Raw genomic sequence first — 14,401 nt, 5'->3', positions numbered from 1 at the left:
CCACGTCCCATCTGGGCACCCCACGTAGGTGCCGCGCGGCCGGAGCAGGTATTTCCCATGTTCTTTCTCCTCTGACGCTCCCGGACTCAGACTTCTCTAACCAGGACTTTCGGGGTGGGATTCTGTGTATTACTGCCTCTCCCTCTCACCTGGCTAGGTTGAGGGAGCGATTTTTTTCAGTTCCCAGCCGCTGGCATCCCTGGCTGGTTTAAAAAACAGGAGAAGTAATGGTCTTGGGAGACCCGCCCAATGTAATCTCTGCTCCGTGGCCTTTGCGCACCGTGGGATTTTAACGCGAGACAGACCGACAGATACTCAGACAGATCTTTGGAGAGCGTGGTGGCCCAGCGCGCGGGGAGGGGGCCACAGAGGCGGATGGGGCTGCAGTTCTGTAGGGCGGTGCATATGGAACAGACACTGCGTTTCCCCAGTAAGAGGCAGCACAAACGCCTTTCTGAAGCGAGGCACTGCTTTCCCGGCCGTGCGCCTGGATTTCAGGCAGGAAGGGGCTTAAGCATGGCTTTGGGTGTGTTGCTTGTCTAGGGAGAGTGTGTGGGTTCAGATCCTCCATAAAACGTCTAACCTACTCACGTCTCCAGTCTGTGGACAGCAGCAATCTTACACGCACTGGGGTGTCCCTAGCCTCTCTGAACTGTGCAGGGAAGCGTGGGGCTGCTTCCTCTGTGCCCGCGCGTAACACCTGCCACATGCCTTTCCGAGCTGTGTGTCTGAGAAATAGAACTGGAAGGGGGATGGAGGAGGGTGCAGTGCAGGAAGGGAGGAGGGTCCCCCCTCTCATGACCACCTCAGCAGTGTCCACCCTAGAAGAAGGCCAGGCATTCTTGGGTCAGGCAGCATCTCCCAGAGCCAGGCTGCTCCTGGCGTGCAGAATCACTCTCCAGAAGCCTGTGGTTCAAGGTTCTATTTCCCTAACGCTCCTCCTTTCTTTTTCTCCCTGGCTGGAGTTTCACAGGCTGCTCATTTTCAAACTTTTTCTGGAGGAGGTGAAAGGGGATTGGGTTCCAAAAGGGCTTTTTCATAGTTCCCACTTTTGGGGGAGGGTGGTCAAAGACCAATTCATTCAGGGCTCAATTGTAGGGAGAAGAATGTGAGACCCAGATACAACATTATTTTGGAGTTGAATGTAGATATAAGCCAGGTTCTGCGTTTCTATAGCTGTCCCTTTTGGCATAGCTTGTTGGGCAACTTGGCAAGAAATGGAATCAGCTTGTGCTCTCTATACAAGATCATGTGTTCAGAGTGTCCTACAAACCCACCAGTGGGAAAAATATGTTGGGAGTTTTCCAGAACATGAGGAGAGAGGAGGCAACATTCTTTTGAACAAGTGGGCCTCAGTGCTGGGCACAGGATTTGGTTAATTCTGTAAATCCTGAAGATGGGTGCTGAACTAAAGGGCCCTCTTCGTACCCCCATCTCTGCTATTTCAAAACTTTTTTCAGCTCCTGAAAAGGTCTTCGGCTAGGCCGGGGAGGAGAGAACCAGACGTCCCCGGGAGGGAGATTGTGTTCCCGCTGTGCGCTGTGTGAGCTGCCCTTTGATTGATTGAAAAAGGGTAGATGGAATAAAGCAAAGCTCTCACAATGGGGAGAACCCAGTCAGGGGAACAGACCTTATTTTCTTTTTAAGAATGGTGGTTGTGTGTACACATACCCAGATATACACACGCCTTCTCAAAGAGCCTTGCTGTATGTGGTCAGCTCGTCCAACCACATGTGACAACAGGACCCATCTCTCTCCTTCGGGCTGTGGAAGAACTGGGACACTTCGCACGCATGCCCTTTGGGTGAGTGGACAAGGGGGGTCCCCGTACGCGTGGAGCAGCACACGGTTTTTTACAGAAATAGGGAACTCCAGCGACAGTGGGTGGCTCCCAGGTAAACATTTCCTCTCGGGACCTTGAAGGGGCGAAAAGGTGCGGTCCAGAGCTGCCTGAAATGGCTGTGTGTCTTGCTTGTAGACCTCTGCCCCTTTCTCTGCTTCCTTCCCTACCTTCTTTCCTTTCTCGGATATTTGCAGGCTCAGGATCCATCACATTCATGCTAAGCCAGCAGTCATTATGCCGGTGATAAGCTAAACATTTTTAACGTGGGTCAAAAAATCCCCACACTTTCCGAACTTAGTGTTAGGTACCAGTTTGGTTTCTAGGACAAAGCAGGCATTAATTAACATCTATGTAAAGCTGGCTGTACATCTCATTTTTTCCGGGCTCTCTTGTCATCCCCGGAGCTTGTCACGTTGCCACTCTCCCTCTCCGCCACTCCTCTGTGACCTTCCTTTTAAGTTCTCTGGGGTCTTCCTCGCTGCTCGGAAGGGAATCAAACTGGGAAAATCCCCAACCGCGAAAGCTGCTTTTCAGCAGACCCTCACTGCTGCCGGGCTGTGCTCCAGGCGCCTCTGCTGTGAGCGCGCGGCCTGGGTTGCCCACGAGCCGTTCTTTTTGCCCTATTTGGTACTCCCGTGCTCTCCTCTGTCCTCCCAGCACTTCATTCTGGATGCCCACCGACGCTCTGCAAACGTTTCCGGAGGAATCTGAGGCTGCCAACTTGTTTCCTTTTTGCTTCTCTGCACCTCTCCCTCGCCCGCTGCCGCCGCAGCCGCTTCTCCCTGCAGACAGGGAAATCTGCAGGGCAGAGTCTGCCTACACCTGGCCTCCGATCCTTTTAATCACAATGAGGGCTGCTGGGAATTAAGTGGGGGCTTTCCAGGGAGGCAGCAGTCCTGAAGTGGAGAGAGAGCCAAGGGGGTGGGGAAACCACCCTCTCTTAACTCCTAGTTATCACCAAGCTTTGATGCAAAGAAATCGCTGCCAATCTCTCTCCTCCTAGCCAGCTAGGGGGCATTTTTTTCAGTCGTTTCTCCCCATCCTCACCCGGAGAAACCACTACACAGACAGTGCCACCTCGGAGACCTGTTGGGGTGGCTTCAGCAGTGGGCTGTGACAGGGCGGTAGCCCTACAGAAAACCGACCCGCGACCTAGGCTGTGGTGAGTCTGTGCAGCAGACGTGCCCGTCCTTCTAGGCTCTCTTCTCCCCTTCTTATTCGTGTCCAGCGCTGCCCGACGTGGAACCGGCTCGGACCCTCTGGCAGTTGAGCAGGGCTCATTTCTCTCCCTTGACATCCCCTCCTTCCCACCTCTCTTTCCTCCCATCCCCCCCACCCCCTTGCTAATCCATCTCGTGGCTTTGTGCATACATCCACCAGCCCATTCGCCCTCAAATTTGTGGCACTCCAAGAAATCAATATAACATGAATTTAACGACAGCTGGATGATTAAGTGTTATTTATATTTAAGAGCGGCATTTTAAAAAGATGGCGCACTAATAAATCAAACGACTGTTGGGGAGATGCACGTGATTAGGGTAATTGCCCGATAGGTTCTGTTGAGCAAGGCTGGGTCCACGTGGAGCCCTGCGGACACCAGCTACCTCTTCAGTAGCTGTGAGTCCCACTGCTGCCTGCCGCGCACCGCCACCTGATCCCCTGCCTTGGTCCGGACTTGAGCCCCTCTTCCTTCTTCCCTCCTTACTGTCCAGACTGTAGCCTTTTAGTTGTGGCAGGAACGTGGAGTCAGCAGGGAGACGGAAGGGGGCTCTGCTGCTGAGTGGTAAGAGATGGATCTTGAAAGCGGAGACAGGCAGGGGGTCCTAATTCCCAGAGCAGAGGCCTTGTTCCAGAGGGAGGGGGCTGCTTCCCTGCTTGGTATGAGGCAGCTTGGAAGAAAAGCCTCCCGAGTCCCGGGGTGAGTCTGCGTGAGCCCCAGGATTCCTGTGCTTATGATCCTGTGGCATCCGCCTCCCCAGGGAAGAGGTTGTGAGGACGTTGGTATTCGTCCTTGTGAAAATAACAGAGTGGAAAATAATAATAATTAATGATGACGATGCTGGCTAGTATTTGTTGAGCACTTACTTGGGGGAGGCATCATTTAAGGGTTTGCACAGGTTGGCCCGTGTCTTCCTTGTAACAGCCCAGAGAGGCACTCACTGTTACTATCCCCATTTGCTCACGAGGAAACTGAGATGGGGGGAGGGGGGTAAGTGAGGACATTGTCCAAGATCACACAGCTGGCAGCGGGTGGAGCCAGGTCTCAGCCCTGGGCAGACTGACCTCCCTCCTCGTTACCATGCTGTTTGCATCCTTAGCAAACCCTGGAGAGGTTTGTGGGAGAGTGTGCTGGGGTGAAGTTTAGAAGATCTGGTTTCTCCCTTGGACCGCCTCTGTGACCCCAGGCAAATCTATTCATTTTTTTGAACCTCGACTTCCCCCTTCATCAAATGGGGCTGAGCCTTATCCTTGACTGTCGTTGGTTGTGAAATTGCAAGGATCATTCTGGCGGAGTGCTCAGTTTCTGAGGGTGACTCTTGCCTCAGTTGGCAGCTCCTATTTCATCCTGGGAAAAAACGAAGAAGGAGTGAATGAGTGCAGTCCCGATCTCTGCTTTTCATTCTGTGAGGTTCTGAGTCTTGTGCTGGTAGGAGTCTAGTTCTCCCAGTGGCTACTTCAAATTTGCTGGCGTTGTAGAAACGGCACTCTCTCACTTAATCCTTCAGATCACCCTGTAAGGTGGGGATTGTTTATTCTCATGTTGATGGTCTGGGAACTAAGATGGAATGAGTGCCCCAGGCTGCTACGAGGTAGATAGTCTCTTTATTCTTGGGGAAAGATGCTCATAGTAGGTGCTCAATACTTGCTCGCTCATTCATTGATTAGCCCTAGGGTTCCAGATTTTGGAAGGCAGAGGCAGGGAAGGAATCTTTGTCTGTGGATGTCATGCTGTGCTGGGTGTCTGGACCATATGGTGTTGGAGCAGAGATTCACTGGAAATCGGTGGAAACGGGCTGTGGGTGAGGAAGGTCTTTGTGCAGACTTAGTGTAAGCGTAGCGCTTAGTTAGGAATGACATCCCGATTCTTAGAGGTGTGGGCAGTGAGGCCCTGCTGGAGCCCATGCACCTAGGTGGGTGCTGTCCCACCTGGAAGTCGGGCCTACTAAGCTGCCTGACGTGGCCTCTCTGGCCTGAACACGTCAGGGAGCGTCCGCAGGTGATTCTGCTGCAGTTAGTTTGGTTTTTCCCTGTGAAAGACAAACTTTTATTCTGCACGTTATTTATTTGGCTTCTCCTCTACGCTGAAGGGAATGAAGCGTCTGCCAAACTTGAGGTGGCTGAAAGGGTGCACTTGGATTTCATCACCACCCCGCCGGGCAGCAGCAGGAATGGCTGCCACCGTTGGCCTGCTCAGACTCATGCCAACAGGTGTGTGGGAGACCTCAGGCATCCTCTCTTTGCCAGCTAAGCTTGGCTACACCCCGCCCTCTCCACGGCGCGTTCTCCATGAACCAGGATTCGCAACAGTAAATTGGATTTTGGAACGTTTTGTCAATCCAACACAAAACAGATCACTAGCTAAGAGGATATCGTCTCTGCAGTCGATGTGCTGAACTCAGACTAGCCGAATCAATTCCCAAGGTCTTCCAGAGACAAGGATTTTCATTAGGAATCGTGGGGAGAGGAGCTGTGGAGGAAGAGGTCAGTGGACCCACAGGAAAGGAAAACCAGAGCTGGTCAAAGGCTTTCCTGGTCTTCACTCAAGATCGGGTTCCCACTTCACATCCTCCTTGAACTTGTCTGCTACGAGCCCAACTCATGGATTTCCTTCTGGGTAGAGTGGGGTCGGGAACCAGGGGGTGAACAAACCGTTCTTTGGCTTTGGCCCAGAGGTCAAGAGGAGGGACAGAAAGCCGAGTAGAGCTGGACGATCGCTTCTCCTCTCGTGGAGGGAATAGACAATGAGAGGAGGGCCTGGCAGGGCGGTAGCCCCCGGGATGTGTGATTGAACCATCCTGCGTGGAACGTCAGCTGACTCTGCAGAGAAGGTTAGCGTGGATTTTCTTCCTCTCCATCTCAATCCTGCTGCCCGGAGGTGATACCTAAAGTAGAGCAGAATTTCACAGAGCATATTCTGTGAATAGGTGGTACACATACACAGTTTTCACGGTCAAAGGAGTTTGAGAAATCCTGAGTGTAAACCAGAGAGAAAGAGGTTCTTTGTTGCAGGACTTCTCAGAGCCTTTAAGCACTCGAATGTGGATTGGTAAAACCACAAGAAATAGATACACTGTGTAGTGGCCCTGGGAATCCCCCAAGAAACGCTGGGCTAAAACAAGCACTTTGATTTGCCTCCTCCCGATGGTGAATGAAGGGGTGGAGTCTATAATAAGAGTTTCAGTTGAATTTTCACACTAAGTACTAGGTTCTGGTGATTATATAGATACTAGGGTTTCAAGCAGAATTTTGCCAGGTGGGTAGACAGTTCAACTCCAGATTCAGTGTTTGCCCCTTGTCCTTCCAAGGTAGCCGAGAGGTTCTCAGACAGGAATGAGATCCAGGAAGTGTATATTTTCTCAGGTTCCTGCATGATGCTGGTATGTCCCCCTGGTTAAACAGCACTGGTGTTGTGGGAAAAGCTAGCTTTTGGAGACAGATGTAGACGATTCCAGCTCTGTCACTTACCAGCAAAGGGGTCTTGGGAAAAAAAATCACCTTATGTTTCAGTATTACCATTTATAAAATGAGGGGATTGGTCAAGATCGGTGATTTAAAAAATATTTATGCAGTGGAATTCTCTATTCAAATTCAATTTTATGTGGAATTCTAATGCACAGAACAGAGGCAAGATGGACTGTTCTGGTGAAAGTGATGGAGGAGCCCAGGGCCTGACACCCTTGCCTGTCCCCTCACCCCCAGTCTTGGCCTGGGTTCCGTAGAAAGCAGAGCCCAAGGCAAAAGCTGATGTGGTAACACTTTGTTGAGGGGTGGAATCCCAGGGCAGCAAGACTGAAGGAAGGAGGGAGGAGAGGGAGGGAAGGAATGCACAAAGAATGACATATTACCAAGCTAGCCACCGCTTCCCGAGGAAACACAGCTGGTGGCTCGGGTGCTCAGGACGTACCGGGAGAAGCCTGATGAGAACACGGTCTCAGAAAAGTCTGGAGGACAGGTACGGCCACCATCCATCCTCCTGCTGGGTCCTTCCTGCTGCAGCTCCCTGGGCACCTTTTACCCCACAAGGCAGAAACTCCCCCGCCCCTTGGGGTCGTGATGCCAGGTCAAACTAGAGCCTATGGGGTCAGACCCGGGAGCTGGGGCTTCCGTGGCTCCCCCCGAGTGGGCCTGAAGGTGTTGCACCTGCAGGACACTGACCTTGGCCCCTGAAGGAAGAAAGGGAGCAGGAACTTTCGGAGCAGAGGAATGAATGGGGTGAGGTGTCCCTGGGGCCGCTCCAGCTGGGAGCAGGGCAGGGGGCTGAAGCCCAGAATTGGGGGTGGGGTGGGATGTTTGGTGGGGTTGAGCGATCTAGACAGGTACATAAATTGAGGGTCTGTGATAATGGGTTCCATATAAGGAAGATACGGTTCTTCAGAACAGAGTCAGCGAACCACAGCAGGCTGCACCAGTAAGGCATCATTCAGCCCCCAGCATTCATGACTATGGCCAAAATAGCCAACTACACTATGGCTTACCCAATTTAATCCCCAGAGGAACCACATGAAGAATGCGTTCCAGCCAGGTTTCCTATCTTGTAGGGCTCATTGACCAAAGGCATGCCTTCCACATGGTGGTATGTGAATATCTCAGACACTTCTGTTTGTAATGGCAGAGGGGCACAGCTGCTGGGAAGCTGGGGACAGATGCAAATGACCTTTGCCCCCTTCCAGTTTTAAAAAATATTGTAAGCGTTGAAATACAAAGCAACAGGAGACATTTCTGCATAAAATATTTCCCATAGGTCATTGCCTGGAGTCAGCCCCCCTCCTTTTTTTTTTTTTTTTAACAACTCTTGTACTTTGAAGCTCCTCTAGGGTCAGGTGGGGCAAAGGACCGATGGTCCTGCTCTGCTTGTGACCCCTTTCCCTGCTCTCTTTGCCATTAGATACTGACCCCTGTCTTCTTCCCCTAAATGCACTTGTCCTTAACTGATGATTGTTGCGAGCAACTCACTGACTTTGAGACGTGTCTGCGTTAGCAGGGCTGCCTAAGGTTTCCGGCTCCCAGAGGGTCAGGGACCAGCCCCTGCTTGAAGCAGTCTCTTGTGTAATCAGGAACTTAATTCATACTTTTTAATGGTGCTAAAGAAGCTGCTGCTGGCCATAACGATGATGCCAATAGCACTGAAATTACTTCTTTCTTTATGTCTTTAGACGACAGGGACCGTTTCTTCCTTCTCTTGTATCCTTGGTACCCAGCGTAGGGCCTGTCTTACTGGAAGAAATCAGTAAATATTTGCCGAGTAAAAAGAATGAATGAGTGGAGGAGAAGGAGAAGAGATGAACAGTCTATAAAGGAGAGAACTAGGAAAGAGTGAACCGGCTGCTCTGGTGGGTGCCAGCTCTCTGGCGGGGCTGGCGTGGAACCACATCAAGGCTGTGGCTCTTTCAGAGGATTAAGATGAACCAAGACAAGCGCAGGCTGAACCCATCAGTCACCCTAGAGTGTTCTGGGTGATAGTGGTTTGGGGGCAGGTAGGGGCCGTGGTCTCTTCATACTGATGCACACGGAAATGAATTATTGCTCTTCATGTAAAACCCACTATGGGTTTAGATGCAGATAGATTGGGAGGGATGACCCAACTGCATTTCCCAGAGCATCCCAAAGACGAGCCCCCCACCCCCCATAGAAAAGGCATTTGTGGCTAAGTAAGTCTTGCAAACACTTTATGCTGTGTCCTCCATTGGAGATTCAGGATGCACATTAAAGGCAAAGAAGTTTGGCTACAGAGAATCCTGGTTAATTATATTTAGCAAACCATTTTTTTCAGTGGAGGGATACCTTTGCGTGGGTATATTTAAACCTGTTGACATTTCTTGGAACAAGTGTTCCCCAGAAAGCATTTTAGGAGATGCTGGCCTTCATCTGGAAGCTTTCAGGTTTGAATGTAGTTTGGAGGAGAAAAAAACAGGAGAACAAATGTACTGTGCTCTTAAAATAGGGACTCGTGAGGTGCAGCTTCCAGAGGAGCTCAGCTTCCTCTTGTCCTTGTCATTTGCTTTTGGGAATCTCAGAAATGGCTGTGAATTGCCATGAGATGTTGGCGACCCTGGTGCCTTCAGATGTGTATTTTCTAAAGGGACCATTTTAAGGAGTGTGATTGCAGTTCTGACAGGTTTGTGGAAACGTTTCCAACAAGTATAGCACTTTTCGGTTGCATGTAATAGATCAAGATGGATGTTTGCAAGATACGTGAGTAATGACATTCACCTTCTCAATATATTTTTTTCAGCTACGCTTATTGAATAAGAGACTTCAATGTAACTGGCAAAGATAAATGTTCTGAATTAACAAAAAAGGCGTGAGTTATTAAGATACAGCTCCCCAAATTTTGGATGGTTTAAACAAATTTTCTCTCAGAGAAGAAACTTTGCTACCCTAGAGAGGTCAAATGTTTCTAATTAGACTGTAAATTCATGGTTTCTACCATTGGGTAGTGATCCAGAGAGCAAAGCTAGGCATTTCCCATGGGAAGCATTTCACTGCCCAGTATTTGTCTTACCTAGGTAATGATGTATGTGGGCATGTGTGTGTGTGTGTGTGTGTGTGTGTGTGTGTGTGTGTGTGTTTTGTGTGTGTGAGCTGGGGTGGGGTATCACCCCCATAGTACTTGGATTTGGATCACCTGGGGACCCACGTGCCTAATTATAGAGCCTCACCATGCTTTGCCCGAGCCCTGTGTTCCTTTTCCAAAGTGAATAACAGTTGCTAACACACACTTACTAACAAAATTCCCCTGACGCCCATTCATAAAGCATAGCGCTGGTGATTCTAGCAGCATTAAACTGTTTGGCGACTGAGTTTAGAATTATAGGAATCGGAGACATGAATTAGCAGTAAATCAAGTCCCAGCTGAGTTTGAACCCAACTGCAGTGAGTTTTAAATTAAAAATATCTTGCCATGATGAAGCAGTTGTAAGTCAAGCGCTGGAGCTCTGTCACTCTTGACTCTGGAGGAGTGTAGCGGTCACCCTTTGAAAGGAAGACCCTGACAACAGCTTGTATCGGTTCCCAGGCATGCTGGGAAATTGCCACTTCATTTCTTCTTCATAAACTGTTGGCTTTCATTAAAAAAAAAAAAAGAATCCTATTTGCAGGGACACAGCAGAACTCTGGGAACAGGGCAGGTGGGAGAGGGCTCAGGCCCAGGGGGCACCATTCAGAGCCTTCTCTTTGGTCCTTCTCAGGAGGAGTCATGCGGAAGGGGAATCTGGGTCTGCGGGTGCCGTGTTGTTTGTTTTCCTTCTCGGACCATATTTGATTCTTCTTTCTGGGGGATCTGTACAGAAAAACAACAAAGAGAACACTTCAAGGAGGCTGCAGCACTGTCATGTTGCAGTGACAATTGCGGTGTAATAGGAAATCATTTATGTAAGTTAACGGTGCCCTCGGAGTGGAGCTTGTCAGAAATGTGGCTACAGCTTCTTGAGGCTTATTTTTTTTCTCTCCTGCAAAATAATCCTGAGGTTTTCATTTTCGGAGCAATTGAAGAAGTATTATGTGCTGGCCAGGGAATCGGGAGACCCAGCTTCTAATCCTAGGTTTGCTGAATCTCTTTCAGCCAAGTTCCTTCTCTGGGCTAGGCCTCAATTTCTCTTTCTTTCAAGTCAGAATAAGCCCTTGCTGTTCCTGACCTGAAGCTCAGGAGGTGAGGATGAACGTAGCTATGGATATTAAAGGACCAGGTGAGTGTCAGAAGGAAGGTTCTATTTACACGCACGGTTAGAGAAAATCAAGTAAGAGAGAATAATGTTTCAGCTTAGGCCTCTCACCATTGCACCTTTACCAGCTCCTGTGTGTTTGCTGATCTGGTGAAGAGCTGTAAGTGATAAAAGCGGCTTGCAGAGGGTCAGAAGGGAGAACGCACATGGGGTAGCAGGACACCGTTGGAGGAAATGGTTAGTGCAGGAGTCCAGAGGCCGGGGCAGGAGGGGGAGTCCCGCTCCTGGCAGTAGTAGGTTAATGGGGGACTGCGGAGAAAGGAAAAAGGTCTTGATTTCCTTCCATATCTACCATTCACTTTGCTCCATACGTATATATTTACATGTTTTAGTTAGGTAGATGTGAACTAAGGAATATTTAACCAATGAATTGATCGATCCATCAATTAGTCAATAGTTATTGAGTGCCTACTATGTGCTAGGCACCATGCAAGAGTTTGGCTGTACAGGGATGAAAGACCCAGTTCCTGCCATTAGAGAGCCCACAGCTTGGTGTAGCCACAGCGCACACGTTTATAGATAATTAAACACCGGGTGGTAAGACGTGGGCTCTGTGCAATCAGAGGGCCTCCTGAGAAGGTGTAAGAAGGGGCGCCCGTCCAGATGTGAAAGGCAGGATGTGGCGAAGTTCTTCTGGAGGAGGAGGGGCCGTCAATCGGAGGTTTGAAGGGTGTTTTGAAGGGTGAGCGGGACTGGCCTTGTGAACACCTGGGGAAGAGGTGCCCGGGGGAGGAAGCAGCATAGACAAGGCATGGAGAGGTGAGCGCCCACAGCAGAGGTGGGAAGTGGGACCAGATGCAAACACCCCTGGAGGTTGGGCCAGGACCAGGACCAGGAGAAGTGTCCAGATAAGGGTTTCATTCGGCAGGCAGTGGCGAGGCCTGGGGATTTCCAAATGAGGAATCAACGAGACCAGCTTTGCATTGTGGAGGAAGAATCAAAAGTGAGGCTATTATGGTAATCCAGGAGACATGGACGAGGGCTGCCCAAAGTGGTAGCAAAGGAGAGAAAGGGACAGATTTGACAGGTCCCTGGGTGTTAGAGCGGACAGATGGTGGATATGGTGGGGAAGGTGGTAGGAGGGAGGGGCGGGGGACTTGGGGACGTCTTGCAGGTGTCCAGCTTGGGCAGCTGGTGGAAGGCGACACCCTTCACTGAGCTATAGATTTCTAGACTGAGCCTTGGTTGAGGGGCGGGGGATGTGGTCTTTCTGGACGTGGTGAATTGAGGTGCACATGGGATGATTTGTGGGTGGAGGCGAGGCCAACGGATGTGGGGCGCTTGCGTTGTTGGCAGCGGCATCTCTGTGCTTTTACTCTGCTGTTTACTTCTGTTCCCACTGGTAGACAGAGGAGCTCATTTTGGGATCTGGCAGAAGCTTGGTAAAGAAGCAAGAGAACCCACATATAGATTTTACATTTTTTCAAGTGGTTCATGTTTTGAATTAAACATACTATCTTGAACATTTTGCTTGAGATTATTCTGAAAATATCCAGGCATTCACCTTGCCTTAGGAGATTTCTGTTATTTTCCAATGGAAAAAGCATGGTCCCGGAAGGTTGAGTCATTCACAGACGGTTACAGAATAAGATCAGAATAAAGGCAGAATTAGAATTCAGCAGAGGAGAATGACCAGGTCTTCGTTCTGGGCATTAGCTTGTTCCCTTTCTTGGTGTGTCCACCTCGTTTTCAATGTGGACACACTCAAAACAGTGTGGTTTGGTGAAACGAGCTCCACCCTGAGCTGAGAGACGGGGATGAAAATTTTGATCTCGCGCTTTAGAAATATAACATCTTGTTTGTCTAATTTTGTGTCCTGGAGTAGGGGCCAGTCTGTACAATCCAGGCCTGCGGGTAGGATCTGGCCACTTGTGAAGTTTTGCTTGGTCCAGAGAGCCTTCAAGAAAAATTTGTATGATTCCCACGATGGGACATGATGGGACTTCAGGTGGGATGGTCTGTCTCCGGGGGGCTGCAGGTGGCATTCGCTGTAGTCACACTTTGCTTCACACATTTATGGTGAAAGTATTTGAATTAAAATACGAGCAGCCTAGTACCTGGCAGCTACTCAAGCAGGGTTCCTTCCCCCCTCTTTGCGATATGTGGGGAAAAGATGAGTTACCGTCTCAGTGTGCAGTGCTTTGCATTCTGCAGGGACGCTTTGTCATGTAGTGGTCCCCATTAAGCCCAGGAGATGTAGAAGTGGCTGGTGGCAAAACTTTTAGGCTCTTGTGCTTATACTGTGGGAACTTTAGAAAATAGGCCATTTGTCTTGAGCAGAGTTTGGAGAAAAAAATATCTAACTCCTTCAAGTCCACCCAGACCCTTTCAACCCCCAGCCCCGCTGTGCTGCTGTGGAAGGTCACCAGGCTCACGTGGGGCTGGGGGTCTGCCGACGGGTCGAGGTATCCAGCTGGCATGGACGCGGCTCACACCGGCCCTCTCGAATGAGGGATTCTGGTAGTTCAGCCCCAAAGGGTATCTTCAGCTGTAAAATTGCAGTTCAATTTCAAGGGAAACAATGGGGCTACTCTCTTCTCTGGGTTGCTCCTGGGTGTCTCAGAGCAGCTAATCAAAATGGCTTGTACTGTGGTCTCTCTTGTGGAGAGGGAACAGTGGGCAGGGTAGGTATTTTTGAGCTCTAACCTTCTCAGAGCTGCACAGAGATGACAGGTTTCTGTTCTTCCCGCGCCACGCCTCTGTACCCAGCCCTTGTAGGTGTTATCAGCTGCACTCAGTACATAATATATTTATGTAGCTGCGCTGCTGGTCTCAGGGAGCTCAGCAGTTTTCCCCACTTTATCTGGTGGCAACTTGTTTCCCTAGTAGAGGGCAGAGGGCAGGGCCCGGGGTCCTAAGAAGGGAAGTAATTTAACCACAGTGATGTGTGGTTAGGACCAAAATAGACTAGTTGACATCGCCCGGGGCTGTGCTGGTGGCATCTTCTACGCCTGACTCTGCATGCTGGGAGATGGGGTCGGGGGGTGGGGGGAGATTGCTGAGCCCATTCCTCTCCAAGGCTGCCTCTGAGTCTGGGATAGAGGCAGGGAATCCCCACTGCTCCTGCTTTTCTACCTCGCTGCCCGCTAAGTGTCACTGTAGAGACTTCCCACTGACCTGTGCTTATCAGATGTCAAAGTGGCTTCTGGTTCTGTGGTCAGATGAGAAGATCCAAGAAAGGTGCATGTACTCGAGCTGCCGACTGCGTGTGCAGTGTCGAATTGGACAGAGGGTCTGGACTGTGGCCGGGCCCTGGGCTGGGTGCTGGGGGCAGTGGGGGAGAGCAAGCTTTGCTAAACCCAGGCCTGATTTCGCAAGGAGGTCACTGCTGTGCATTCTAACCTCCTCATTCCTTCTCTTAGGACTCGATACTAGCAAGACCCAATGCTTCGCGGCAAATACTTCAAAACAAATGAATTAAGTATTTTTTAAAACCTGTAATTATACGTGTGGCTGCCCTTAATTATTAGGCGAAATGGTATATTCTTGGCATCTAGGATTGGGGATGCAATAGAAGTTCTCTTGCTTTAACTTGAAGATGCCCATGTTTAGAGTGTTCCAGAGAGCTCGAGTGTAAAGCTTGAGGAATATCACGTGGCCAGAGAGAGAAAAGTAA

The 14,401-nt window shown here is 50.0% G+C and overlaps 1 protein-coding gene across 6 annotated transcripts in view; it reads left to right on the top strand.

The window, feature by feature from the left end:
* The window catches only part of PLXNA4 (plexin A4), a 608,610-nt gene that overhangs the window by 161,886 nt on the left and 432,323 nt on the right, over positions 1 to 14,401 (top strand). The gene's annotated exons all lie outside the window — the stretch shown is intronic.

This window comes from Balaenoptera borealis (genome assembly GCF_965194805.1).
Source record: "Balaenoptera borealis genome assembly, chromosome: 7".
Taxonomy (NCBI): domain Eukaryota; kingdom Metazoa; phylum Chordata; class Mammalia; order Artiodactyla; family Balaenopteridae; genus Balaenoptera; species Balaenoptera borealis.
This window is presented reverse-complemented; position numbering and strand designations above follow the sequence as displayed.